General features: G+C 35.5%; 1 long non-coding RNA gene across 1 annotated transcript; it reads left to right on the top strand.

Moving 5' to 3' along the window:
* Positions 1-265: 265 nt before the first annotated feature.
* Positions 266-2,988, top strand: LOC131017088 (uncharacterized). Its single transcript, XR_009099406.1, has 4 exons — positions 266-392; positions 480-522; positions 2,014-2,089; positions 2,684-2,988. It is a non-coding gene; the product is annotated as an uncharacterized LOC131017088 (long non-coding RNA).
* Positions 2,989-6,000: the final 3,012 nt, after the last annotated feature.

The following is a 6,000-nucleotide window of genomic DNA, read 5'->3' as shown; positions in this document are numbered from 1 at the left end:
GAATTTATTTTAATTCCAACAAAAATGATTTACAAAAATATTTGTAAATTTAGTTATTGAATTTATATGCATTGCATATTTATTTAATTTAGCATTCTTTCACGAGCTATTTATTTAGCGAACCCTGAAGTATTATTACAGTCCCGATATTTTTAAATCAATTCATATCTTATCAAATTCTTTTCCACTCTCTCTTGTTTCCATTTTCTTTTGTTTTATGCTGTCAAATTCCACTTAGCAAATCAGCCAAATCTCTCTTTTGTTTCCACTTTCTTTTGTTTTATGCTGTCAAATTCCACCTAACAAATCAGCCAAGTTCTCCTTCACTCACTTAATCCACCAAATTATTTTCATCGGCCCCAAGCTCATTTCACCAGAAATCAAGTATTGAGGTAAAGATTCACAATCATTTCTTTTATCTCCTTTTAAGAACACCACCCTTTTCGTTTGAAAAATATTCATGATCTGAACTTTCATAGCAAACAAGCAGAAATCAAAATACCAACTGAAATCCTCGCCAAGGTAACCACTTGACTTTTTCGCCTACCTCTGTTTATACATTACGCCTCTAGCTCCAAATTGGTTTAGCAGAAACCACAAATAAACCTCATGATTTACACAGCAAAACATTTCAAGCATACCATCTGTGCCAATCCAATAAACCAACATACATGTATAAGCTTTTGCAAGAATTTCTAAAGATGCAAACTTTATTCATATGCATACACTCATGTTCATAAACATTTATTACAAGTATAAATGTTTTTAAATAAGAGAAGAAAGAAGAGTAGAAGAAGATATTTGTTGTTTTTGAAAAATGGAGTCTTGAGCCTTGTCATGTAGAAACGGGTTGCTGTCACCGGAGTAGAGTCGGGCTGGAGACGGTGGTGGCGTGGAGCCACTGACCGCGGCTGTCGGACCTAGAACAGGGGGAGTTGAGAGAGCAGAGGGAGTTCAGGGAGTCGGCGGCGGCAGTGGTTTCTCGCTGCTATCGCCGGAGTTTCAGGGGGGATATCGGCGAGAGTGGAAGAGGGAGGCCAGGGCGCGGCAGCCTTGCTGTTGCTGTCGTCCGGCCACGGACGAGAGGGAGTTCAGGCGGCGGCCATGGATGTACTGTGGTCGCCGGATTCGAGAGGAAGGAGGTGCTGCGTGCGTGTGTTTGTGTAGGTAGAGGGAAAACTAGGGAGAAGAAGATGGGGTAGAGGGAGAGGGTCGGTCGTCGGCTTCTCGCCGGAGGAGGAGCCGTGGCGGCGGAAATTCGAGGGAACCGAGAGAGGGAGAGAAGAGTGCTGCTGCGCAGCTGCTATGTGTGTGTGAGTGTTGTGCGATTTATGGGGGAGAAGAAGAGGGTGGAGGTGTTGGGCTAGGGTGAGGGTTGGGCTTTGGGGTTGGGCTTGGTTGGGGAGTGGGCTTGACTGTTGGGCCGGGGTTTAATTAGTGTTGGGCTGGATTTTTAATTAGTTTTGGGCTGCGAAATTTTATTATCAGTTGGGCCGGTTTTTATTTTATTAAACAGTTGGGCTTTTATTTTATTTATCAGTTGGGCTGATTAGTTTAATTCAGCTGGACCTTATTTTAAATATCAATTGGGTCAGTTATTATTTTAAACTTTGGGCTGTCTTGATTAATTTAATTAATTAATTGGACTACCCTATTTTAATTAATTGAACTATTAATTAGTTTGATTAATTATTTTCAAAGACTAGTTTTCATAATAATATTAAATTATTATTATGTGCATATTTTAAGTAAATTACTTATTATATGCTAAGCATGACATGAAATTGCATTTATTTTGCAATAAAAGTATTTAATTGGTTTTAATTATAAATCCAATTATTAAAGAAAGATGAGTACGAATATTGTTGGTGTTCTTAACTCAAGAGAAATGTTTTCAATTATTTATTCATTAAATTTTGAAAACCCGGCTAAGTGAATCATAGAATATTAAGCACTACACCATGACTTAAGATTAGAATTCAAAGAGACCTATTGAGAATAGATTTCTTGTAGGCTTTGAGCATCAGAAGGATTAGCACTGCTATTCCGATTCAGAGATAAAGTTAAACGACAGGCTTTGCCTATACAGGTGGGCTTATTTTTTCAAATGTATGATTTAGCTATTGAGCTTAAATATTCGTGAAATATAAACTGTTTATCCAATAAAATATTTTTGTGCACTCTACCATGTTTAAGGCTCGTACAGTTAATCAATTGAGGTTCTCTTATGATCTAACACGTTGTTTGAGAATTGTGTACACTTGTTAGCTGACTCGGTGGGTTGATCTCCATCGGGCACTAACCAGAGGCATTATAAGGGTGCTCGACGGGATGTGTTCCGGAGCATGGTAATGATAGGCCTGTCTGGATTAATTTCCGAGGTTTATTATACTTGGCTGGGTTACGCCCTCAGTTCAAGTCAGCGGGAGACAGAGATCCGTCGGTGGCTAGAGGTCCGGGATCACAGCGAGTAACAGAATGGAGTGTGCAAACGCGCGCAAAATAATTAAGTATATATATATGAAAATGTTTTAACATGCATAGAAGTTATTTCTCTTTAAAACCTTCTATGTCATGTCAGTAAGATTGGATAAACTGTTCTTCAGATTATGAAATGCTTTAAAAGTTGCAGCCCACTAAGTACATTAGTACTTAGCCCAAAATTACTTTCAAATGTTTTCAGGTTAATGGCTGGTGATGACGGGGCAGAGCTGAGGCTAGGGTTCAACTCCGTATTTTGTCTTCCGCTATTGCACTAGCTTTTATTTGTCTTTTGTTTCTCCAACTTAAGACTTTTATGTTAAATTCTGAATTATGTTTTTATCGAGCTTAAACTCTCAACTTCTAGCTCTATGTTATTTAACGTTGGTTATCGGAAGCATGAAACCGAACTTGTGATCCTAAGGCTTTGAATGTTGTTGATTGATTAGTATCACTTGATTTCTATCTTTCTTCATTCAAAGGGCATTGCCCAACATTTTTATTCTATTATCTGAATTTCACAAGGTTCTTCCCTTGTTCATTTATATGATTTTAGTCGTACCCCAGTTATAGTTTATTCCTTCAAGAATTGGGGTGTGACACTCAAACTTCTATTAGGCATCATAAATATAAATAATAATTATAGTCTAGATAAAATTAATGGTACATGTCTATATGTATCATGTAATTATCTAAAAATAATAATAAGCTATATCAGAAAATACTAATAATTAAACCTATATAATAATCTAATTATTTGGGGTGTTACAACCTATCCCACTTAAAAAATAATTTCGTCCTCGAAATTTCTAATCATACTTTATTCATGTCATCTAAACAATTTCACATTTCACAATTACAACTATTTCTAACGGAAATAAGCGTAATAGTATTAGTACATAAAAGCATCATAAAAAAATATCATGTAAAACATCATAACTGCTATATATATTATATACTTGAACAATTAGAACACATACCTTGGAGTGGAATCGATGCAGCGCATGAGTTTCGAATGACTAGGCTTGATTAACCTTTTAAAAAACATTTTTTTTACACGAGTCTACAGGAACGTAGACCCGCTCTGATACCACTATGTAACACCCCAATTTTCATAAACTTTTCAATATAAAAATCTTTGAAAACTAATAGATAAAAAAATAAAATTTCTTGAATTATAAAAGTTTAAATCAATTTAAATTCAACTCAAACTTCTATAGAATTACTGAAAGCCCCTGAACATGTATTTCAACATGGCTAAATTTCTGAACATGTATTTCAACATGGCTGGTATTCTGAACATGTATTTCTACATGGCTGAACATGTATTTCAACATGGCTGATATTCTGAACATGTATTTCTACATGGCTGAGCAAGTATAATCAAACATGAACTAAGAGCATATAAAAACATACATGAATATAACCACAAGCATATAATCCCTCACCTTAAAGTCGAAGCTAAATAAATCAAATCCGGAATGAAGGTCTTAATAGCGCCGCACCAGAAGAATTCGTCAAAATCGCAGCTGAACAGACCAGTCAGCTTCAAGCCTTCGTTTGAAGCCTCAAACGTCCTCAAATCGTATTTTTCCCAGAAATACGACTTCTTCGTCTTCGAGAGAGCTTTCCGTGGCCGCCTGTTTCTCTTGAATCGGAGTTCTGTGGAGGAAGTTATGGTCGTTCTCCCGAAACTGCCAGAACTTGATTTCCTGCGAAAATCTGACTCCAGCTCAGATCTTCTGAACTGTATCCCGCTCAGCTTTCACCGTTGGATGGACAACGTTCTATGAAAGTCCCAAGGGAGAAACTGCCTACACATTTCTGGCCGTCTCTGCTCTCTCTAAAACCCTAATTAATTAGTTTGTCCGTCTGTTTTAGGGTTTGAAAATAGATCCCATATTTATACTAGTTTTTAAAGAGTTCTAGTTCTAATAGGAAACAAAAATAATACTAATAATAATAATAATAGTCTAGATAAAATTAATGGTGTATATCTATATGTATCATGTAATTATTTAAAAAAATAAGTTATACAAGAAAATACTATTAATTAAACTTATAAAATAAATCTAAATTATCGGGGTGTTACAACCTACCCCACTTAAAATAATTTCGTCCTCGAAATTCTAGTCACGATTCTTGAGCCATATAATCTAGTTCTATGGTGAGGTAACTTCATCCTTCGCACGTGTTCCATGAACCCGTAGTCGCTACTCCATGTATAGCAGTCGTACACCGATTGCAGCCTCCTAATCCTTTCGTATCTCTCGCATTGTACACGCAAGAATTCACAACGTTCACTTAATCTTTCATATTCTTCGCGCAATTTCTCCATTCGTGCTTGTAGGGTAACTTGAGCTCTAGTGGGAGTTTGACGTGTCCGTGTCATCTAACAATTTCACAATTTCAACTATTTCTAACGAAGCTAAACATAATAGTACTAGAACATAAAGGCATTATAAAAAAAAATCATGTAAAACATCATAACGACCATATACTTAAACAATTAAAACGCATACCTTGGAGTCGACGCAGCACATGAGTTTCGAATGACTAGGCTTATTTAACCTTTTAAGCTTACTTAAACCTTTTTTTAAAAACAAAACAACTTTTTTATTTTAAGCACGAGTCTCTAGGAACGTAGACCCGCTCTGATACCACTATGTAACACCCCAATTTTCATAAACTTTGCTTTCCAAAATTTTAAGAACTAATAGATAAAATAAAACTTCTTGACTATTAAAATTTAAACTAATTTAAAATCAACTTGCTAAAACTAATGTAGTAACATGGAAGAAAAAAGATAAACTAAAAGAAAGTGACATGTTCAACTTAAATTACTATGGAAATACTAAATCTCTAGTCATTCTCGACTTCCATGGCCACCTCGACTCCAAAACTGCAAAACTGAAAGATAAGGGGTGAGCATATTGAAAATATACTCAGTGAGAAACCATGCAAATATTCACATACGCTTAAACATGCAAATAATTCACATTGTCATACACATATACTGATAATCTGATGGGCGAACTGAAAGCCCCTGAACATGTATTTCAACATGACTGAATTTCTGAACATGTATTTCTACATGGCTGAACATGTATTTCAACATGGCTGATTTTCTGAACATGTATTTCTACATGGCTAAACATGTATTTCAACATGGCTGATTTTCTGAACATGTATTTCTACATGGCTGAACAAGTATAATCAAACATGAAATAAGAGCATATAAAAACATACATGAATATAACCACAAGCATATAATCCCTCACCTTAAAACTTGCTTTGAAAATATTTTTGACGAAACATAAATACGTTGATTTCTGATCAAAAATTTAAACTCCTCTATCCGCAAAGAAAAAGAAGAAGAAAAAGTATATCTGTATATACACTTCGTGTTTAATGCGTATGTGACCCTCTATATATATAAGTTTTTGGGAAAACTCTTTGATAAACATGAATCTAATTTTGAATATATCACTTTGGTCTCTCACATATGTACACGTATCT

Source organism: Salvia miltiorrhiza, chromosome 3, assembly GCF_028751815.1.
Source record: "Salvia miltiorrhiza cultivar Shanhuang (shh) chromosome 3, IMPLAD_Smil_shh, whole genome shotgun sequence".
Lineage (NCBI taxonomy): Eukaryota > Viridiplantae > Streptophyta > Magnoliopsida > Lamiales > Lamiaceae > Salvia > Salvia miltiorrhiza.
The sequence above is the reverse complement of the archived record's forward strand: the minus strand, read 5'-3'. Positions and strand labels throughout refer to the sequence as shown.